The sequence below is a fragment of the Mauremys reevesii genome, linkage group 4 (genome assembly GCF_016161935.1).
Source record: "Mauremys reevesii isolate NIE-2019 linkage group 4, ASM1616193v1, whole genome shotgun sequence".
Taxonomy (NCBI): domain Eukaryota; kingdom Metazoa; phylum Chordata; order Testudines; family Geoemydidae; genus Mauremys; species Mauremys reevesii.
In genome coordinates this window covers 39979975-40004103 of record NC_052626.1, presented here as the reverse complement: position 1 = coordinate 40004103, position 24129 = coordinate 39979975, and the positions used below count along the sequence as shown (strand labels likewise).

Sequence of the window (24129 nt, the reverse complement as noted above, 5' to 3'; positions counted from 1 at the left end):
CTGGCTCCATTGTATGGCATTCGGTGTAGTCTGAGGGTAAGTAGTCCCTGCAGCCCTTTGTTTCAAGAATATTTGAGCAGTGCTGATTTAGGCACTAGTTTATACCAGCCCTTTGGAGGAATATTTGCTCTTCAGTCTAGTTCTCCCCAATCATCCCTGCCCTCAGTACTCCTTTCCTGGAACCAAACCCCTATCTCTTCCCATTCCCTTTTGGCTGTTTTTCACTATTCCCAAAGCCTGTGCAGACTCAATGCTGCTGGAATGACCCACTATCGCCGCCTAAGGTAGCTGAGCCTGTGAGTTCTTGTGTTCATCCCACCCTGCAGCAGGGCACCCTGTGTGCCAGAGAGGAGAAGCTCCAGTAACAGCATCAGCTTCTCTCAGCCGCGCTCGTATGGCCATGCCCTTTCCCCATCCCTTCCCTGGTTCTGACTGCAAGGGAGCAATTATGCTCTCATCGATCCCTCATCTCCTGGAATCGCCCTGTGTGCACGAGCGGAGTGTCAGAATCAATAGAGCAGGCTTCGTACAGAGACTGTGCTGTGGCCAAAGAGGCAATTTGCTCACTGGACAGGTTACGATGAAATAATATTGTGTCAGGAGGTGAGGCAGCAGAGAGACTGGCAGTAAAGATTTTCCCCTATCACCACAGGGAGAGCAAGAGTTTGATCAGATTTAGAGGCAGGCTCAATAGCTGCTGCTTTAGATTGTGCTGGAGATAAAATGTAACAGGAGGAATGTAGGAAAGAATAATTTAAAAAATACAAAGCAGTATGGATAAGTGTCCTTTAAACCCGTCTGCTCAGAATTACACTGACAGAGAACCAAAGGGGAATAAAAACATGCCTGGTCTCTATTCAGAGAGGGAGAGAGCGTGCCTAGTGATTAGAGCAGGGGAACAGACACTGGACTCTTGGGTTCTATTCCCAGCTGTGCCAGGGACTCACACTGTGTCCTCAGGAATGTCACTGAGGGCTTATTTACAGGGTGGGATGATGCCCCCAGAAATGTTTGACGTGGTACAATACACACAGCTGCATCACTCTCACTTTAATTTTTCATGGCACCACTCAGGTTGTAACAGAGGGGCCACCGGGTCAAATTTCAGGGAATGCTGTTGCAATCTGGTGCTCCAGGTTGCAGTGCCACTCAGTTAGGGGCCTGCTCAAACAGGGCCTGGGGCAAACTGACCCGCACATCCCCTCTGGGCAGCCATGGTGTGTACTGAGCATAATGTACATACGACTGCGGGTGCCACGGATGCACACTACGGGGGTATGATTTCTAAAGCTCGCTAACATGTTGCACATTAATTGGTCCAAGTAGACCCTGTGGATGTATGTCTAATGGTCCCTCCTGTGCTTTAACATAGAGCTGCTTGAAACAGTCCTGTGTTAAAGTGCCCTAGGGAACACTTAATGTGCACCAACAGCATCTACATGGACCAATTAAAGTGCAACACATCAGTGTACTTTAGAAATCATAGCCCCATAGGGCGCATTACCCCGCCTGTTCACATGCCCTTAGACTAAAGTTTTCAAAATTGTCCACTAACTTTGGATGCCGCACTAGTGAGCTCTCAAGTGTAGAGCATCATGTCACAGGTTGACTGGCCCTTTAAGGGAGTGAGGCTTGGTCTTGCCTATGACCTAACAGCTATCCCTTCCCCCCCGCCCCCCATGAGGACTCAATTACAATTAGTGATCCCAGCTGTGGAAGGGTCAGGAAGAACTACATAGAGAAGGAAGCGATGTCAGTCAGGGAGTAGACCTAGGAGACAGAAGTTAAGAGGAGGTCCCACCTTAGGAAGGGCTAGGTGAAGTCAGGCTGGGGAGAACCGCAGGGAGCAGGTTAGGCTCCTGTGGGGGACCCTGAAAGAAGGAGGGCTATTCCTGAGGGAGGCTGGTGGAGTAATCTGCCAGGATGAAGCAGTACAGAAGAACTCTGTAGGGCCCAGGAGTCAAGGCAAAGAGCAGAGCGCTCCAGTGTAGCCCAAGAGGGGCGGAAGAATTCTTGGTTTGGATATTTACTTGGATTTACAGTTGGACTTTTCTTACCCTGGAAAGGGATTGAACTTAAGAGGTGACCTGGCTGGAGGGCTGGGCCATGTAAGGCCCAGGCAGAGACAGGCCAGCACAGGGCTGAAGAAATGATCAACGGGCAGCATTAGAGCTGCAGTCCCCTGTTGTGCCGTGCTCTGAGGGTAAGTGTAATTGTTTACACACCAGGGGTATAATTGGGAGTGAGCAGGCCCTCCCTTGGCCCCTGACTGGGGCTGGAAGTTTTGCCTGGCCACTCCTCTGTCATGATGGAAATGTGGCTGGGCCAAATTTGCATGGTGCTGGCTGTGACCCCATGTGCCTGCTTGGGCCCCCATTGTTGCAATCATTCTGGGGCTCATGGGCACTGGGCATGTCTCCTGGTGCCCAGGAGGGTGGGAGGATTTGGATCCAGGCTTGTGGTGCTTTCTCAGGAAGTGGAGATGCAGCAGGAGAATGGGGCCTGGGGCTCCCAGAACTGCCTGGCTCCTGGTAGGAGTGGTGCTCTTCAGCCTCACTTCCACTCTGGTGAGAGTTCAGGGTTGGGCTTGGGGTGGGGAGACCGTGGGGCTGGGTACAGAAGGGAGAGCTCGGAACTGGGTGTGGGGGGGGAAGTGTGTAGTCCTGGGTGTGGGGCAGGAGGAGGGGAATGGGCATAGACCAGGGTTCGGGGGAGTGTATAGCTCTGGGGGCAGAGGGAGAGTATGTGGGAGAGAGTAGGGGGTTGCGTACAGGGAAGGGGAGGGAGAGTTCTGGTCCCCATCCTCAGGAAAACTCCAGTTGTGCCCCTGTTACCCTCTCACTGAAGTTAGCTGGCTTGATTAGGATTCAGCACCTCTGTCAATCAAGCCCAAACTGTCTCAAAGTGGGCACCCTGAAATTAGCATCCACTTCTGACTTTTTTCTCAGTTTCTCCCTCTGTAAAATGGGGATAATGATACTAACAGCCCTTGCTGGGGTGTTATGTTAAAGATGGTAGAAGTGTGCTTTGCTTTGCATCTTCAATCAGGTTAATGGATGAGACCACCTGAAAGGAGGGTTACCAGGAACCTCGGCTGCTCTGCTTGTGCCAACAGCAGCCAGACCCATGAGATGACACAAGGTAAATGCACACGCTCAATATTAACATACCCTCAGTGCTATTTGGGGGAGGGGAGGGGGCGGTTGCAGTTCAGGACTGAGGTGCATTGATTGAGGTGTGTGGATCTGTAGTTTGTGCAGCACTTGCCCACTGTGCCTGGCTCTGTGACATGCTATCAGCCAAATTTATGACTTGGTGTGACTATGTAACAGGCCTAAAGAGCACATTGGGATGGTGGTGCTGAGTGCAATGGAGAGCCAGCTATGGAATTGCTCATTTCCTGTGTGCAAATGGGAAGCAGATACTATGAGTTGGGCTGGGAAGCAGCAAGGAGTGCACGGTGGCAAACAAAAGGGAGCAATGTTTTGGATGGCCCCATGGAAAAAGAAAGAGAGAGAATGGCCATTCTCTCTCTCTCTCTCTCTCTCTCTCTGCGCTATACAGCTGCCCATCTTCACTGGTCAATGATGCTTATCTGTTACCGCTGAGAAAAAACCCCTGCCATGTACAAGCAGAATATCTGCTCCAAGATTCGCCCAGCCCCTGCACCGCCGCGCTGCGTTCACTAAATCACCACAGGGTGTCACTGTAGAGTGCCTGTGACGGCTGCTCAGGCTGTTCTTGGGGCCACACTGTGGCCGAGTCAGCTGCCAGGAATCCAGCCAAGGCTTGGCGTGGCAAATAAAAATGGGATGTTTGCACTCACTTGCACAAGCACCAGTGTTGACACATCATAGTATGAAAGCAAAACAGTGTGGGTCACTATACAAATAATGTGACTACAGAGACACAGGTGCTGACCTCCAGCTGTGCCTATGGGTTCCTCTAGGCCAATTTTGCTCCAGCCTTTCTGGCCTGGAACCCATCCCCTGGGGTCAGGTGGAGTTGAGTGGTGGTGGAAAGCCAGGTGGCTGACACCGCGCTTGACTCCAAGGGCTGATACCTTTTGCTTTGAGACTCTGAACAAGGCTGCTCTATTTTGGTAGGGTAGCTCACTTCTCAAGAGATGCGTTTAACTAAGCGTTCAAGGACTCCTTCACAATTGCTTTTCATCATGGTAGAGATGAGTCTGGCTCCAACCCCAGATGCAAACGGTCTCTGGATAGCTTAGATGCTGATCCAGATCTGGTTGTGACAGCTTGGGCCCAGCACCCAGTTGTGACAGCAAACCTGTGGTTAAAAGCAGACCAGAATGCAGCTCTGCCTCCTACTGAAAATGCACAAGGGTGCTCTGCCTACGCAAGTCGGGGAGAATAAAGTGTGTGTAATAGAGGAGGACTGCATGCATACAGGGACCATGGTCATCAGCAGGGATCCAAACTGGGACAAGCCTCTGCTGCTTTAACTGTAAACTTCCTTAGCTGTAAGTTGCAGGCTGTTTTAGTCACAGGGCTAGCCAGTAGAGGGAGACATGAGCGTACATACACTATACCTGCATTTTATATTTGTAACATACAATGGATCTCTAGAGTATGGTACAACTATAGAATGCCCATGTAGTGTGTACAGTCGGCAATGCAAACATCATGGCTGGAGCTGGTCACAAAAGGACCTTTTTCCCTTACAAAAGGTTGGGTTGTGGATGTTAGTTTTTTTTTTCCTTCAAGAAAAATTTGTTTTGGCAATTTAAAAAAAAAAACCTACTTTTTTTGGCCAAAATAACATTTTTCTTTTCACAAATGTTGGCTTTGTCAAAGAGAGCATTTTCTGACAGAAAAACATTTTGATAGAAAATCTTCAACCAGCTCTAATCATGACACACAACATTGTCTCCTTATCAGAGGCACTTTCTGCCCTGAAATCCCATGATCAAACACCTGGCTAAGAAACAATGAACATTTGCCACTTATAAAATCTGGCTCATCTGTAAATACTAGTTAACAGCTGAAGTGTATTAACATTTTATGGCTATTTCAAGACACAGCCTTGTAAAGTCTAGGGCAAAGACATATTAATATATTCTGCTGAAAATGTTATTAGAGTATTGTAGTAATAGATTCCAAGGCCAGAAGGGACCACTGTGGTCCTCTAGTCTGACCTTGTGTATAACACAGGCCATAGAACTTCCCCCAAATAATTCTAGTTTGAAGTAGATCAGATCTTAAACATACAGTCTTGATTTAAAAATTGCTAGTAGTGGAGAATGACCCTTGGTCAATTGTTCCACTGTTAAAAAATGTACACCTTCTTCCCCGTCTGAATTTGTCTAGCTTCAACATCCAGCCAGTGAATTGTGTTGTACTTTTCTCTGCTAGATTGAAGAGCCCATTGTTAAATATTTGTTCCCTATGTAGGTACTTCCAGACTGTAATCAAGTCACTTCTTAAACTGCTCTTTGTTAAGCTAAATAGACTCAAGGAGCCCAATAACTGTAACATGTTTTTAATCATTTGGGTGGCTTTTCTCTGAACAGTCTCCAGTTTATCAACATCCCTCTTGAATTGTGGTCACCAGAACTGGACCCAGTATTCCAGCAGTGGTCATATCAATGCCAAATCCAGAGGTACAAAATAACCTCTCTACTCCTGCTCGAGATTCCCCAGTTTATGCATCCTGGGATTACATTAGTGCTTTTGGCCATAGCATTGCATGGGGAGCTCATGTTCTGTTGATTATCATGATGCCCCCCCCCCCCCCAATCTCTTTCAGAGTCACAGCTTCCAGGGATAGTCTCACATCCTGTAAGCATGGCCTACAGTCTTTGGCCCTAGAAGTATGCATTTAGTGTATTAAAACACACAATTTGCACTCAGCTTACTGAGCGATCCATATCACTTTGTATTAGTGATTGGTCCTCTTCATGCCACATTTACCATTTTCCTCCAACATTTGCATGATCTGCACTTTATCAGTAGTGATTTTTTGTTTTCTACCAGGTCATTGATAAAAATGTTAAATAGTGTAGAGGTAAGGACTGTTCCTTGCAGGATCCCACTAGAAACACATCCACTCTAGGGCGATTCCCTATTTACAATTCCATTTTGAGAATTAGCCAGTTTTTAATCCACTTAATATCTGACATGTTAATTTTGTATTGCTTGAGGTTTTTTACCCAAAATGTCATCCGATACCAAGTTAAATGCCGTACAGAAGTCTAAAGTCTTGTCTGAATGAACAATTAGTTTGTGGCAAGCTGGAGTGTAAATCTGCCTTACATTAGTGTGCTGCACACTAAGTGTCCATGTAGACCATGGGTCTCAAACTCAAATGGCCAGGAGGGCCACATGAGGACTAGTACATTGGCTCGAGGGCTGCATTACTGATACTTCCACCCCCTCGGCCCTGCCCCCACTCCACCCCACCCCTTCCATGAAGCCCTGCCCCCATTCCAACCCCTTCCCCAAAATACCCATCCCAACTCTGCCCCCTCCTTGCCCCCAGGGGATGCAGGAGGGATGTGTGGTGTGGCAGGGGCTCAGGGCAGGGAGTTGGGGTGTGGGGTGCAGGAGGAATGAGAGGTGTGGCAGGGGGTCAGGGCAGGGGGTTGGAGTGTGGCAGGGGGGCCAGGGCAGGGGATCGGGGTGCAGGAGGGGTGTGGCAGGGGTTGGGGTGTGGGGTGCGGCAGGGGGTTCAGGGAAGGGGGCTGAGTTCAGGGTGCGGTAGGCAGCTCAGGGAACAGGGTTGGGGGTGAAGGAGGGGTGCAGGGGGCTCAGGGCAGGGGGTCAGGGTGAAGGGTACGGCAGGGGGTCGGAGTGCAGCAGGTGGCTCAGGGCAGTGGGTTGGGGTGCAGGAGGGGTGTGGCAGGGTGCAGCAAGGGGCTCAGGGCAGGGGGTTCAACTGCAGGAGGGGTTCGGGGGGCAGGGTCTGGCCCAATGCGCACTAGGGGCAGGGCCTGCCTGCCCTGCCCCCACACCGCTCCTGGAAGCAGCTGGAACATGGGGGAGCAGGTGCACTGTGTGTGTGTGTGTGTGTGTGTGTGTGTGTGTGTGTTGCTGTTGCTTCAGGCACTGCCCCCAGCATCTCCCATTGGCTGGGAATGGGGAACCACGTTGGGCCGGAGCTGCTCTAGGTAAATGCTGGAGGAGGGTGAGGGGCCCGTGAGGAGCTCGCGGGCCGCAGAAAATAACCTCATGGGCCACATGCTGCCCGCGGGCTGCGTGTTTGAGACCCCTGATGTAGACTCTGCTTCAGTGCACTAAAAGTTCTATAGTGCACTATGATCTACCTGGCTTTGAAACAGGAGTAAACTTTTAGTGCATGGCAACAGTGTCCATGTGGCTGCTTAGTGTGCAGCAGGCTTGTGTGGGGTAGATTTATACCCCAGCTTGCTGTGAACTAAGTGTTTGTTTAGACAAGCCCTAACTATATTACATCAACACTATTGTAATCTCATAAACATCAAGTTAGTTTGATAGGATCTATTTTTTTTCCTACAAGCCCCTGTTGGTTGACATTAATTATATTACCCTACCTTAATTCTTTATTAATGGGGTCTGGCCTGGGATTGATGTCAGATTGAAAGGCCTATAATTAGTGGGGTCATCCCATTTACCCTTTTTAAATACTAGCACAACATTAGTTTTCTTCCAGTTTTCTGGAACATTCCCAGTGTTCCAAGTCTTATTGAAATTCAGCATTAACAGTCCAGCGAGCTCCTGGGCCAGCTCTATCTAAAACTCTGGGATGCAAGTTCTCTGGACCTTGTAACTTAAAAGTGTTTTCATTATCATCATCATATTATGACTATATCATCTGACATCTTCCAAAATAGCAACAGGAATATTTATTGAGCACTTCCGCCTTCTCTGCTTTATATTGAATCTACCATTTCCACCTAGTAATGGAACAATACCATTGTTATGATTCTTTTTTTTTTCTTTTTTTTTTTAAACTCCTACTGTCCTTAACTCTGCTGGCCATAGATTTCTCCTGGCATCCCTTTGCTTCTTTTATTAACATACTACAACCCCAGCTTCTGATTTATATTCACTATCAATTCCCCTTTTTTCTTCTGTTTGTTTTATTTTATTTTCTGTAGCTCCCCTCAATTTCCCTCTAAGCCAGCTCAGTTTAAGACAATACAGCCTTTTCCCTTGATTTTTGGGGATTGTGGCTCTTTGGGCACCAAGTAAATAGTTTTTTAACAATTCCCTCTTATCATTCACATTTTTCTGTTTACATTTTTCCTCTCAGCTGATTTGGCTCATAAATGTTTTCAGTTGTTCACAGCTCTGTGAAATTGGCCCTTTTTAAAGCACCAAGTACATATACGGCTAGTTGAGACTTTATTCTCTTTGCACATTACAAATGTGATCAGGTGATGATTTCTTATACCTAAACTACCACTAATTTTTAGTTCTGTGACCAATTCCTCTATCTGTCAAGATGAGGTCTAATATGCAATTTCCTGGTGTTGGATGCAAAACTCTTTGTTAGGAAATTGTCAGCTATAATACTTAGAAATTCCAAGGATGTTTTAATATCAGAAGCCTCCAGCATGTCACCCGAATTGAACTCCCTCCTGATAACACAGCTGTTTTCCCTACACATTATAGATAGGCAATAGATTAAAAATACCCAAATGTTGGAAAGCCAGGAAATGCTAAGTTAAGATTAATTATGTTAAAACAAAACAACAATGGAAAGTCTGGAAATTCAGTTAAGATCCCCCAAATAACCTTAACTCTGTCCCTTGCCTTGTCACAATGAGCACTCTGCGAGGGATGTAGCGTGGCACCAATCCTGAGTTGTTTGAATATTCCACTTTATTTCCAGTTCTTCTTTGTCCTACGTATGCAATAGGAGATCTCCTAAGTTTGTTTTAAAACTTCTTTACAATCTTCAGAAAGCTTTGTTGATGGTCACAGCTGCTATCAAATGGAATATCCCAATAGATGGGAAGCCAATCAGCACCCCCTCAATGCTTTGACAACTGCATCAGCATCATTCACATAGCCACCATTCCAGAGAACATGCTGATGATGGGTTCTTCTTGATAACTATCCAAAGTAGTGTGGACTGATGCACGTTCATTTTCATCATCTGAGTCGGGTGCCACCAACAGAAAGTTGATTTTTATTTTTTGGTGGTTTGAGTTCTGTAGTTTTTGCAGCGGAGCGTTGCTCTTTTAAGACTTCTGAAAGCATGGTCCACACCTCATCTCTCTGATTTTGGAAGACCTTCTTAAACCCTGGGTGGAGTGCTGTCACTATCTTTTTAGAAATCTCAGATTGGTACCTTCTTTGCATTTTGTCAAATCTGCAGTGAAAGTGTTCTTAAATGGAACATGTGCTTGGTTGTCATTCAAGACTATCATAACACAAAATATATGGCAGAATGCAGGTGGGCAGGAGTCATACAATTTTCCCCCAAGGAGTTCAGTTACAAATTAATTTAACACTTTTTTTTTAACAATCATCATCAGCATGTCCTCTGGAATGGTGGCCAGAGCATGAAGGGGCATACAAATGTTTAGCATATCTGGCACATAAATACTTTTGTAGCTGGCATAGCAAGGTATCATGCAAACACCTGTTTTCACTTTCTGGTGATATTGTAAATAAGAAGCAGGCAGCATTATCTCCTGTAAATGTAAACAGACTTGTTTGTCTTAGTGATTGGCTGCACAAGAAGTAGGACTGAGTAGACTAAAGTTTTACATTGCTTTGTTTTGTTTTTGAGTGCAGTTATGTAACAAAAACAAAGCTCCGTATTTAAGTGGCACTTTCACAGCAAAGAGATTGCACTACAGTACTTGTATTTTTCAATTCCTCTCATACTATTTCTTTTATCTTTTTTACAGTGCAAATATTTGTAACAAAAAATAATATAAAGTGAGCACTTTATTCTGTGTAATTGAAATCTATATATTTGAAAGTATAGAAAAATTGGTATTCTATTGTTGTTCACTTGAGTTAACTGCGATTGACAGCCCTAGTCAGAACCGAAGGTTTGAACAGTAGAGTGTGTAAGACATCTTGTCGATTTCTTATCAGAAACACAAAATGGCCAGCAGCAGCACGATGGAGTCAGAACTGACTCAGAGGGAAGAACACGCCTTACTGAGACACTAGCAGCATATCCTACTGTTTCTTAGAGGTCTCCTGTCTATGCCTGGATAGAATCTACTGCTGCTTAGCTTGGGATTTCCAGGGACAGTATAGCTCAAGGCAGTATGGTTGCAAGTCATGCAGCTTGTTCTGTTTGGGGTCCTCTATTTGAATGCTTTTCCCAGTGGGGAATGGGTGGGTGAAGGAAAACCACATGTCCATGATTCATGCACTGCAAATAGAAATTCCCCATTGAACGGCCTCCCATTGCTTTCTGACAGCTCCTGCTGTGCTTCAATCTGCAAGTCCCAGTGAACATCTCCTGTGAGTGTTGCTCGCTGGGAACAGATGGTCCCATGAGGAACAGATGGTCCATGAGTAGCGAGCTTCAAAGGGCTTTGGTGGGGGATCGGACCCCAGCCTGAACATCAGGATCCCATGGTAGAGACAGAATAGGGGTACCCTTGTACAACTCTCTTCCAGCCACAGGAAACATCCCTCTTCAGGGCCACCAGGTGTGAGCATGTATGCCTGGATTTCAGTGTCAAAGCAGTGTGCTCAGATGGACAAGTACAATCCTTCCTTCTGCTGCCTGTGTCTTCATGGCAGCAGCAGAAATGCAACATAAGGGAGAGTGGAGCAAGCAAAACAGACCTGAAGACCTTGAAATATGGGCTTTTTCTTCCTGTTCCCTAAAAGGGGTCCCTGCACCAAAATCTTTCCACCACATCCATCCCACATAAAGTTACAGCAAATCCACAGCATGGGTCTGGTGCTTCACGACCAGAGGTGTTCATAGCTATGCAAGGCCAGTGACTAAGGGATCTAAGGGGAGATACCTACACTGCAAACAACAACAACCCCCCCCCCCCCAAATGCCATGGCAGTGAATCTCAGAGCCCTGGTCAACGGACTTAGGTTCGCATTACAGGGCTAAAAACAGCAGTGTAGATGGTGGTGTTTGGGTTGAAGCGCAGGCTCTGAGACTTGTGGGGAGGAGGGAAGGTCTTGGAGCCAGGCTTCAGCCAGAACCTGTATGTCTACACTGCTATTTTTAGCATCAGCCCCACTCACTGGACCTGGGTTGGGAGACTCATGACCGCACAGCTATTTTTGCTGTGGAGATGTATCCTGAGGATTCGTTATGAGTCTTTGTGAAGCTAAACGAGGCCCTTTTAAATCCACACACTTCTTCCTTGGGCATATTCCTGGCTTTGCTGCCACCTTCCTCCAATTTGTGATCTTGGGGACAGGGCTACAATATGGTACTGCTGCCATCCTCAGCAGCAGCCAGTCCTGGAACTGAAGCACAAACTCTTATGAGACCATTTCCCAGCCACCCTCCATAGAAACTCAAACACAACGTCTCGAGGGGGGGCTTTCTCTACCCTATCAGTTTATCTACAGGGAGACCACTGGGCTCACATCCCCACCTAGAACTACACCAGTGTGGGGGAGGGATCACTCAGTGGTTTGAGCATTGGCCTGCTAAACCCAGGGTGGTGAGTTCAGTCCTTGAGGGGGCCACTTAGGGATCTGGGGCAAAATCACTACTTGGTCCTGCTAGTGAAGGCAGGGGGCTGGACTCAATGACCTTTCAGCATCCTTTACAGTTCTATGAGAGAGGTATATCTCCATATATTATTATTATAGACATGAAAAGATGTCAGATCTTGTCTAGCCTACTCCCCATTCCAGGCTTGTTTCTGCTGGACTTCACCCACTCTAGTATGAAGTATCTAGACTGGGGCTCCCAGCTCTTCCCTAAGGGAGATAATTCTATGCTCTAATATGTGTAATAATTAGGAAGCATTTTACGACATCTTACATTTTCCTTTGATTACTTTCCCGCCGGTGATACCACCATGGACCCCCCTAATGGATCCCTCCCTCTCCTCCTCTTCACAGAAACTCTCATTCAGGTCTGTTTGACAAATCCAGTAAACATCTTCACCTTGCAGAAGCATTTAGACAGAAAATTTAGACTAAAAGCTCCTCTAAACCAATGCGTCTTCCCCCTTCTTTGTAAATCCAGTGCACGTTAAATGAAACTCATATGCTTCTTGAAGCTGTCTGTGTTATTATTGGAACTGATGTACATTCCCTCTAACCAATCTATTTTTATTTGAAGCACTTATGCTGTATGAAACCAAGCATAATAACTACAGTCAATATAGATATATTTGTTTTTATTTAAACTCATAAGTGTGCTAAAAGCAATAAATGCTTTCCCCACTGCAAACCAATATACACATATAATAGATAGAAAGTGTATGGATCAGTCAAAACAGGAGTGTCCGCTTACCCAAAGGGCTGCTTCTAAAAACCACTGAGAGTTATTATTCCAGACGGCTTCAGGGGACAATGGGGCTTCAGAAGCAACATGCTCAGCACTGGGCTGGGGGGGACCAAGGCTGGTGTATGGATGGTAGTAGTTCTATTCAGCTGGAAGGATAAAGCTACAATATTTGTGTCTGAGAGTTAGTGGGCAGCTGGGGAGTGTGGCAGGGACAGCAACGGGAGACTAGCTCTCACCCCAAATAACAAAATGGAGGTTCGTTCTTACCACAACATTTAGTTATTGAAACTCTTCCAGCTTCTTAGCATATACGCAACATGCCTGAGGTGGCACATGACCAGGATTCATCACTGAATTTGGGCCGCTATGTCCCAGTCAAGCACTAGTGGCTTTGCTTTCAAACTAAACAGCACCTCTGGCTTCTGTGATTTTTCTCTCCTGGTGGGCCCAGACAGAACCTGGCCAGGAGCTGGGGGAGGGAAGAGGTGGGGAGATGTAATTCTCTTTACACAGGGTTGGGGTGACTCTCAATGGTATAAAGGCTGGGACTGGGAGATGCAGCGTCTCCTCAGAGTCCCATTGTAGCTTTGTACATTCTGCCTGGCTTCCTGGTTTTTCGATTAGGAGCAAAATGAGCCTCTGCAAATTCATCTCTCTCCTGGAAGGGCCAGTTCTACTTCTGAGACCTAAGATGGAAGGTGCTGTTTAAGTGCTAAAGATTGTAGCATGGAGTGTGTTTGCCCTCTGTTGGACAGAAGCCAAACTGCTCAAATGTGTGCCATAGGCCCTACACTAATGGCTAATGGAGATTCTCCTCTAGGTTTACATGTTAGGGGTTTGGTTTTTGGAGTGGGGCACTCTATCACTGCTGTTGCTATGAATTTCTGAGGGGCCAGTGTGTCCAGAGTAGTGGCAGCAAGGAGGCTCCTGGATCCCACAGGTGAGCAATATTACGGGGAGGAGGGAATCTTCTTCATGTATGCGCAATGTGCCTTAGGGGGCACGTGACCAGGATTCATCACCAAATTTGGTCCACTGGTTGGATCATTAGCTTCCCAGGCCAGGTACTGATGGGGAGCACGACACGAACACTGATCCATGCCCCCCAGGAGGAAGGAATGGGAGACTGTCTCAGACGCTAATGAGCCTGTGGAATATTCGTCGATACTGTGGTGATGAGCATCAGTATAAAGCCCTAAGGCAGACAGCCTGATAAAGGCTTCCTGTGGCAACCATCCCTGCTTCTGGCTCACAGATGGGCCAGGAAAGCTAAACAGAGCCTCTATGTGCTGAAGCAAGACTGTGGTTACAGATAATGGTGACATGCCACTCCACATAGGGTAACAAATCCTGCACGGCATCTCCGCTTTGCCCTAGGAAAGGAAGCAATATCATTTATTAATTTCATACCCATGTCCCACTTAGCCTCCACTCATGTGTCCTTCCTCGCTAATGTTTTTAGTTAACCACAGGAGAAAGAATTTGTCCTTTATGCTGCCCAAGGCACATGAGTGGCATGGCTGCCACTGTTTAGTGTGGGATGGCAGGAAGGGTGGGTGTGAACATGTAGGTCAGAGCTCACGTTCCCTCATCCAGCTGGTGACTCTCCCATTCCATCATTCTCAGCTCTCGCTCTTGCCTTGACTCGGAAGAGTGATCAAGTTTAGCTAATGTGATGACTAAGCTTGAGCTAAACTCAACCACTTTGCCGACTCAAGACAAAACCGTGGTGTAACTGTACTTTAGTGCTCTGGACTCAGGCTATTTTCCTGTGATGGCCTTGGTGTGGGGAGGCTTCCCCCACTGGGATAACTGAAAGATGTAGCTCTGGGTTTGTGGAAAGCTTTGGTACCATTTTGGCATGGCACATACTTTAGTGCGGGGGAGCTCCAGGCACATGGTAACCTCCATTTAGAACCATTTCCAAGGCCAAATGAAAAACAGCTGCACATGGCTGAGGATATTGGTTTGAAAAATGATGGTAGGGGGGGAGAGAGACCGGCTTGGGGAGCTGTAGTGGGATATTGAGCCTATCCGCTCTTGGTGCGTGGTTCAGATCTCAGCCAGGTCAGCGCTGACTAGAAGCAGCTACCGGATGACAGTTGTTTAGTAGCTTTTGCATGAAAAGTGTTGGTTGGTCTCAGAGCACTTCCTAGTGGACAAGAGTCTAAGTCACCAGTGCTTCTCTTATGATTGGCAGTAACTAGCCACCTTGCGGGAGACACGGTGGAGGCCAAAGAGTGGGTAGATCATGGAGACTCAGCCTCTCACCCCTAGGGCTAAGGAAAATGGTCAGTGTGGGGGACAGCTTGTCCCACCTCTGCCATTGCTGTACCTTTTTTGGAGAGGTTAAATAAGGAGCTTCTTTCTCCAGAGCTGCCAGCCCAGCTCCTTTCATCAGCAATAATTTACCTTAGCAATACGAGAGAGAAAGAGAATCTCAAGAATGAAGAAAGGGATGGGGGTGTGAGGGCGTCAGGGTGAGATTTTAAAAGTAAAATATCAAAAGAAGTTGTGGCAGGGATATCCTCTGGCTGCCACTGAAATCAACAGTCACCCCGAACCCCCCAGCCTGATTCTCACCTGCCTTTCTCCCTGGGTCGTCACTGACATCTGCACAAGAGGAGTGCAAAAGGAGTGTCAAATGCTATCATTTGGATCCTGGTATGTTTGATGCTGACTTTGTGCAGGTTTAGAGGATGATGACAGCAAGTGTGGGGCATAATTTCAAGAGGCACAGAATTGGCCCTGGTTCATTACTTTGCCATGCAGTGTATTGGAGTTAATACTCTCAGCTGGCAAGGCCTGGTGTGATTCAGAGGTTACTTACATTGCTAAGTGCAGGGGGAGCACCTAGCAATACTCTGCAGTGCCTCCCACTGGTAGGAGCATAGGCCCTGGTCTATGGGCTTAACCCAGCCCATCTTGGATGGAGGAGGACAGTGAAAGTGGTGATGATAGAAGGACGAAGTCCGCTTCCTCTAATGGTAACTTCACATCATATTCAGTATTACTGTGGGCCAGACTCTGATCTCAGTTGTTTTCCTGGAATAAATCCAAAGACGGATATCAGTTTGGTTGCTTCAGATTTACACTGTCATCACAGAGCAGAATCTGGCTCCGGGGGTACTATGTGCTCAGCTTTTCAGAGCAGGGCTTTGAAACAGGCTCAGCCAAACGTTCTCTCCTTTGTAACTGCGATATCTTCGGCTGCCTGCTAGGGCTGAAAGCATGTGGTTGGTTGGGAAGAGCATCTGTGTTTTCTAGCAGCCAGGTGCTAAGCAAACCATGGATGCTGATCTCTGCTGCTCTTTCCTCACTTTCTTAAAAGCCTCCTTTCCATTCCCATCACTAGTACAGAGAAAGGGTTCTTGTCTTTCCTAATGGCTCCCACAGCAGTCACTCACTTGGGTCCCACTTGCATGGCTTGTGAAGGCTTGAACTAGGAGACTCCAGCTGTGGGTCAACATACCACCCCCCTGGAGTTAAAGCAACAGAGATTTCTATAGTTTAACATCTCAAGTGCTTTTATTTTAGCAAATAGCTTTGCTGCTGTCATTGCATGGCACTTGCCTCTGCTTATTCCTTTCTTGAGGCTGCTGGTGCTCAGCTCTCCGCTGCTCTGGTTACTGCCTTTACGACTACAGGCTAGTGATGGGTTGCTTCCCAGGTAGAGTCCCAAGAGAGGCCTGGACTTCAGATGCAAAAGAGAGGCTTGGTTCAGCAATTAATAGAGACGCTTCCAAGAAGAATGACCCTTCAGAAAACGGTCAGAGCTGGTGGGTCTCATCCCAGTTCCAAACAGGCAGGTGACAGCATTGGCAAATACCCCACCAGCTCCATTGCAGCTAGTGCTACATGGCCATCTCAGCAAAGGCTGAGGACTGAATGGGCCACAGAGGGTGAGCTCTCCTCCCCAGAGCTCCCTCCTGGTCAGTGTTCAGGCACATCCCCAGGAAGGAACTCACACAGCCTTTTCCCTTGCTGGCCCTGTTCTGTGGATAAAGTTCAGTGGAAAAGTCCTGCAGGGAGGAAGTGTCGTCTAGTGATCTAAGCACCTGTCAGGGAGTCAGGGGTCTTTGATTCTATTCTTACGTGTTCTTGGGAGAGTAACTTAGCCTCTCTGTTCCTCAGATTCATCAGCAGTAAAATGAGCTTGAGGACACAATAACTGGTATGGAATATATGGATAGAATGGGAATAACAACTCTTGTCCACCTTGCATGGGATGTTAGGAGGCTTAATTAATGACCATAAAGTGCTTTGAAACCTTTTAGATGGAAGAATATTGTTATTGATACTGTGGTAGCATATTAGAGTTAGGGACCAGGGCTCCACTGTACTGCAGAAGCCACTGGGCAGTGGGTGGTTAGGCCTAGTGGCAGAAGTTCACCTACCGGTTAGAGCTGCGTCCAGGGTGGGCAGAGTCCAGGAAATGAGCCAAGGGTCAGTACCGGCGGGACAGACGATGAATGCCAGAACTAGGGGTAAACCCAAGTTGTAAGCCAGAGGCAGAGCCAGGGATCAAAACCACAAGTCTGAAACCAGAGCGGGAGCTGGAACAAGGGCAAGCATAGCTGCAGGTGTCATACGCATTTAGCAGCCACTGATCGCTTGTCAGAGCCAGGCTTTTAAACAGGTCTGCTAAACCAGCAGCCCACGCTGTTAGTTCCGAGGCAGTACACTTGGGCTCACTGGTCGCCTAGCCCAGAAGTACCTATTGAAAGCCATGAGGTGGGTGAGCACAAGCCCCCCTGCATCTGAAGGCCTCTCCCCCAGCCTAAGGGGAGGAGCTACTGGACCCGGGATTCAAATAATTACAGGGGACAAATGATGAAAAACAGGGTTGGGAATGAGGGTCATAGTTATAAAATCAGGGATCCATAGTGGGACACCGAGCAGAGAATCCCGGACAGCACCCACTGCTCCTCAAAGGTGTCTAGGGAGCCAGCGGACACCGCCCAGAGGAACTCTGCCCAGAGACGTGAACCAGGGGAGGAACAGAAGTAGGCTCCACAGTCGCAGAGCACCCCCCCGTCCAACTTCCTCCTCCTGGTATTATAAATGGCTACTTTAGCGAATGCCAGGAAGAGGTTGATGAGGAGATCTCACGACTTCATGGGGCCACAGATGGGGTGTGCAGAGATGAAGAGATGTGGGAAGCAGTGCAGCCAGAACCTTAAAAGAAGGTTCTGGAGGAGCCTGAAAAAGGGCTGCAACCTGGCGCACTCCAGACAGAGGTGTGTCATGATCTCCCTCAAGCTGCAAAAAGGACAGTGTCGGTGATGGGGGTGAACCGTGTCAAGTACAAGCCTGTGCTCATGGCTCCATGGAGGAGCTGCCAACCAATATCCCTGGCAGACCGTGGAACCAAGGTGGAATACAGGTTGGCCCACCAGGGTTCCTCGCCCTCAACAGATGGTAGGAGGTCCTGCCACTTAGTATCAGAGTTAGAAACAAGGGTGAGAAAATGAAATGTGTGGAGCACAAGAGTGTACAGATGTCCCTGGGGCATGGTTCAGAAATGAACTGGCTGCAAGTCATGCAGCTGGCTTGGGGTGTGTAGAGTGGGCGGCTGTGAGGGCTCTCAGGGCAGGGGCTCAATGAGAAAGTTCAAAGGGACAAGGATGAGGGGCAGGCAGGGAGCACCCTCATAGAATCCTAGAAGATTAGGGTTGGAAGAGACCTCAGGAGATCATCTAGTCCAACCCCCTGTTTAAAGCAGGACCAATCTCAACTAAATCATCCCAGCCAGGGCTTTGTCAAGCTGGGCCTTAAAAACCTCTAAGGATGGAGATTCCACCACCTCCCTAGGTAACCAATTCCAGTGCTTCACCTCCCTCCTAGTGAAATGGTGTGTCCTAATATCCAACCTAGACCTCCCCTTGAGACCATTGCTTCTTGTTCCGTCATCTGCCACCATTGAGAATAGCCTAGCTCCATCCTCTTTGGAACCCCCCTTCAGATAGTTGAAGGCTGCTATCAAATCCCCCCTCACTCTTCTCTTCTGCAGACTAAATAAGCCCAGTTCCCTCACTCTCTCCTCTTAAGCCATGTGCCCCAGCCCTCTAATAATTTTCTTTGCCCTCCGCTGGACTCTCTCCAATTTGTCCACATCCTTTCTGTACTGGGGGATAGGACCTGCTCAATGAAGGCCCGAGAGTCGGGCAGTAAAGCTGCCATCACCTCCTGGATTACATGCTGGGGCATACAAGGGGTGGCAGGGGCAGCTCCAGGCACCAGTGCACTAAGAGCGTGCCTGGGGCAGCAAGCCACGGGGGGTGGCCTGCTGGTCGCCATGAGGGCGGCAATAAGGCTGCCTTCAGCGGCATGCCTGCAGGAGGTCCACCGGTCCTGCGGTTTTGGCAGCAATTCGGTGGCAGGTACTCCGAAGGCATGGGACCGGCGGACCTCCCGTAGGCATGCCACCGAATCCACGTTACCAGCAGACCGCCCGCAGGCATGCCACCGAAAGCCGCCTGACTGCTGTGCTTGGTGTGGCAAAATACATAGAGCTGCCCCTGAGGGGTGGAGAGCCCCATGTGCCAACCAAGCACAAGAGGATCCACCCAGTCCCTTCAGGTTGTAGTCCAGGAGGTGTCCAATTCTGATGATTCCTACCAGGACCAAGCTCTGGCGCACTGAGGTGGACTCTCACCTGCACACCAAGTTGACCTAGCTCAGAAGTAAGTCAGGGAGCAGACCAGTGGCTGGTCTGGTCCCTGATAGCTAAGCACAGTATACACATAAGAAAGAGACAGTCCCTGCTCCAAAGAACTTGCAGAAGAAACAGATGAGACACAACAGGTGAGATAAACCAACAAACAGGGGTTGGGAGACGGTAACAGTGACATGATCATAACTGGCATAATAAACAGCAATTGTGATACCCATTCCTTAGCCTTTGCCAAGTGTTAAGATCCTGCAGAAGAGCATAGTATTACTATGCAGTTAGCTCTCTCCCCACCTTCAACATACCGTGCCCTCTTTTGTCATCCCTATTTTCTAAGGGGATATAATTCTATCAGATACATTATTGAGAGTGCCCCAAGATCACCTGAGCCAGAATCGGACAGAGAAACTCATACCATTAGCTTTGGAAGGCAAAGCCGATTGATCCATGAGTGTCTATTCAGGCAGGCTTCAGCCTAGAGTACCTCCCTGGCTAATCCATTTACCATCCTGTTTGCATGTTTGCTGAGGTCTTCAGATGGGCTTTATGAAAGGGAGGATTTCTCTGTAATGAGAGGAAACAAACAAGATAAAAAGGCAGAGATAAGCGACAAGACAAGATTTCAATCCTAACCTCCGTTTAAACTGAGTGGCTGTCAATACTAATAACATAAAACCAGCAGTGAAGTGTGGCTGACATACACTGGGCTATGGAATGCTCAGACATCTGAAAATTTGATCAGAAATTACAGCAGCAAATACAATCAGTGTGTCTGGAATTTTTGTTTCATTCATTTCTTTTATATCTGCTGGGAGTCACGAAGAATCCTCACCATGTTTGCATAGCACATTTGGTCACTGGTGAGTCCTTTCCAAATCATCTGACCCCATGAGGTTCTTTATAGGTGTAGCTAAGGTCTGGTGTTAAGGTAAGGTGTGTACCTGAGTATGCCTTCGAGTATGTGCCTTTACTACATCTCTGCCAGTGAGCTGTATGTGGGGTATAGGAATCATTCACAGCACTGTTGATCAGGAGCACCTGAAAAGTATGTGTTTGATATGTCTCAAATGTGGGGTGCTGCAGGTCAGGGTTGAGGGTATCAGCAGAGCTGTGTGGCAGTCCAGGACCAGAATAGCAGGGGGTGATGCAGGTCAGAATTGGGAGGCCTTGAGGGAGCTGCGTGGGGAGCCAGGAGTAGAATATCAGGCAGTGCTGCTAATCCAGAATGAAGTGCCCTGAAGTCAGTGGGAGTTGGGGGTGCCGCCGCAGGACCATGCCCTATATTAGATTGAATACAGTGAGGGGTGACAATCAACAAAGGGTGAGGGGGTAAGTATGGGAAGTCACATGTTCAACAGGGAAAGATCAGGAGCACAAATTGCAACAAAATATATTCATAAACACAGCTGGAAGGCACAGCTTGGATGCTGAAGCAGAAGGAGTTCTTGGTAGTGCTGTCATGGGCCAATCAGCTTTAGAAGTTATCTGGAAAGTAATTGCTGGTTACCCTTCTATACTACCTCTGCTTTCCTTCTATTTCCCTATTGCCCAAACCCAGGGCAAACTGCATCTGTCTCCTCTCTGGCCTCCCCAACTTCCCCACTCTCTTCAGTTCTATTCAGATCTATCTTTCTCACCCACCACCCAGCCCACGTCACCCTGCCCTGTGTGTGTGCCGGAACAGCAGCCACGGGAGTACGTGGAAACTGACCCCTGTCAGGGGATGGCTGAGTCTGCTCTATGACATCCAATTTTATCATCTGAGGTCATCTTTTACTTTCGTTCTCAGTGCTAATAGGACTCTCTGTGGTGCCTGTATTTTTGGTGGTGTTAATGATGTGCTACTGAACTCCTGTCCATTAAATCAAATCAAATTCATTATAACTATCTTTGGCATCCTTCCTGCTCTGTACCCCTCTTACATCCCTGTTTGACCATCTGCATGTGCAGGACTGCTCTGCAATGCAAGCATGCATTGGATTTCCAGTGGCACTATTTCAAACTTTACTAAATGTTCAAGAGATGAACCGGCCCCTTCAGGAAAATGAAACCAATAACACATGGCCCACCCCTCCCATAATCACATAATGTGTTGTTAGTATATGTCTCACTGAGTTATCTGCTGTACCCCCCACTATCTAGCCTTTCACATCTTCCCCCACCACACACACACTGTGGGAAATGCAGGTGTATTTCTTCCCAATATGTTTTGTCTCCTTGCTTACATGCTTTGAGAAGCAGTGAAATATCTGACAATGCTAACCTTTAGAGCAACTTCATTGGCATCTGAGGAGCACTAGAGATGTGTGGGAAATGATTGTCCTGTCTCATGAAAATTTTCAAGATTTCAAAATTTTTCCCTGTCCTGAATTGAGATGAAAAGTTGAAATCTTGAAAATTTTCATAAACCAAAAGTCTGGGGAAAAAATTGCTTTGGGTCAATCCATTTTTTTTAAATAATTTCAGAACTTTTTTCATTTACATTTTGACCAGGTTTAAATTTTTAAGAAAATTGTTACCCTAATTTGCTTAAATGTCAAAAGGAATTTCATTTTGATCTACAAAACCAGATTTTTTTGATTTAGAAAGTGTCAAAATGTCACGTTTCAACAATTCCAACATTCTTGAAAAAAAATCTACAAATCAAGAAATTTGTTGAATCTGATCCTTTCCTGCAAAAAGTTGGCGTTTTTTGATGAAAAAATATTTTGTCAAACGATTCCTGACCAGCTCTATTTAGTGCACATTAAAACAAGTGGAGAAGTTTACCCCTCAGAACAAGTTTTTCAGGTTCTCTGCAAACTCAGGCAGGTGTCTGCATTGGTCACATTTGCTTCACATTTTGAAGGTTTGCTTTGTAGCCATAACCGCTAGAGACTTACTACTTTTTATATGAAAGCTGTTAAAAAGTCCATGAATATCCTTGTGGCTAGTCCTTCATGCCCTGCTGCGACATACCCCACACTTTGGGAAAGATTGCTCTGCTGAGTGATATCTGCCCTTTTCAGTCGTAGAATCATGTGAACAGCTGAACTTCATGCATCCCTCAGGGCCTGGGCTGTGCTGGACGAAGGCAGCAGCAGGCAGCTTAGCCTTGCTGGGTTTGTTTTCATTTGAAAACAACAAAGATAATATTTCCCTCCTCACCACACTCCCTTTGTCCTTTTTTTCTTGTGCGTGTTTGGAGTCAGTGTTTCGGCTATAACTAGGTCAGGGAGCCTAAGTAGGTCACGTTGGCTTCCTAAACATGGTAAATCTGGAAGCAGAGCTCGGAAGGGAAGGGCTGACGGTGTGTAAACAAAAGGCAAGATGCTGGCCTAGTGAGAGGGGCTGTGCCTGGAGTGACACGCTAGGGCAGCACGCTGCCATCCAGAGCCTGAGAAACACCAGAGTGAACACAGAGGAGGAGAAACTGAAGGCAGGGAACGGGGTCTGGGCTGAGGGTGAGGGCAGTGTCTGAGGGGGATGAAGAGTGGGAATGGGGCTGGAAAGACAGCAGGGTCTGAGAGGAATAAGGTGAAGGCAGAGAGTAAGAGCTGTGTGTGAGAAGCGAAGAGCAAGAAGTGGGCCGAGGGCAGAGGGGGCTGGGTGTGAGGGGTGGTCGGAGGCAATTGTGTAGGGTGGAACTCATCAGTCACAGTGATAGGCACCACGAAGGCCCCAGCATGATCCATCCCTGTATACCACCACTTTCCTCTAGAGAGGGGGTCTGGAAGATGGGACAACTAGATAAGAGGGAAATGGGTTGTGACCATGCTGAGGCCTCTCCAATGTCCCTCATTTCAAGGAGTGTCACTCATTTTAGCTCCAAAAGTGCCCACATTCTATGCAAATGTGGTGTCCCCTCACAGTTGTTGAAAATGATTTCCATCAGAAATACAGCACAACGAAGCCAAGGTACCTGAGCTACTGACACTAAAGAGTGGGAGGAATCCCACAGCATTTTAAGTTTCCTGAATATATCGGTTTTTGGGCCTAATTTTGGGTCTTTGTCTCATAATGGGCCTTGGCAGGGTGAGAATTATGCATACTTCCCACCCTGTGGGACCCCTAACAAGTTTATGCAGAAACATGGGGATTTTCTTTTCCCATCTGTGGCTTCTCTGCGCTGTTATCACAATGCAAGGCATTTATTTGCTGCATGTCATGGGTGCAGACCCTGGTGCAGCAATGCAGGCACATCTGCCATGCTGCTGAATGCTGGGGATACATGCATGCACACAGGTGCACTACCTCCTGAACTGAGCAGAATGCTGGGGGGGATGGGCTGGACTGCCAAGTGCCCAACTCTCAGCCAGCCACTCCAGGTAATGCCCTAAGATTTGGTGTTAATTGACAGCAGCTCCATGGGGGCCAGAAGAGTAGCAGCGAAGGGTTAAAGGAGCTCACTTGGTTTGTCTTTTTGTCTTCGCATTCTTAAGCATGGCTGCAAAAATGCACTGGGGTGATGGGCAATGGCTGCAGTGGGCCAGTCAGAACCCTCACTCACTCTCAGCTGTTCAGAGAGCCTCAGGCTCCTGTGCTCCAGCTCTCACCCAAGGGTTCTTCTCCCTTAGGCTCCAATTAAAGGTATTTTAGTTTTCTCCTTCCCTAGAGTGTATTCGTTCTGACTTGGGCTGCCGCTGGCTAGGGACAGCTCGGCCTATTTTTCCCCATTTGTGCTGGGAGGTGCGGTACTGAGCATCACAGTGATTTGCCTCTGGGGACGGGGGTGGGTTTGGACTCTAGGGAAAGAAGGAAGAAGGACCCTAGGAAACCTTAGTGAGGAAAGGTTTATTCATAAATGATAACCAGACTCTTTTGCCTGTGCCAGAAGCAGAGTTATTGCTGTGAGGATTGTATGCAGCTTTGATTCTAGCAGCTGAAATCCAGTGATCATCTCTGGGACACTGCTATTCTTTTCCTGTAATGCCTATAAAGTCCTGCATGTAGGGGCTCTGTAAGTAAATATTACAAGCAGGAGACCTTTCTCAGTGATGCAGTGGATGGAATGGGGGTACTCTGATGCGCTGCCAATATTTTAACAAAAGGCATCAACATATATGTAA

The 24129-nt window shown here is 47.5% G+C and overlaps 1 protein-coding gene across 2 annotated transcripts in view; it reads left to right on the top strand.

The window, feature by feature from the left end:
• Window positions 1-24129, top strand: part of NRXN3 (neurexin 3) — a 1505977-nt gene that overhangs the window by 43709 nt on the left and 1438139 nt on the right. Inside the window, exons 1-2 of one of the 2 annotated variants that reach the window (XM_039537767.1) lie at window positions 1701-2203; window positions 3049-3141. The exons of the other annotated variant lie outside the window; for it this stretch is intronic. The gene's annotated coding sequence lies outside the window, so the exon portion shown is untranslated. Of the gene's footprint in view, window positions 1-1700; window positions 2204-3048; window positions 3142-24129 lie in introns of those variants that run through there. 2 annotated transcript variants of the gene reach the window in all.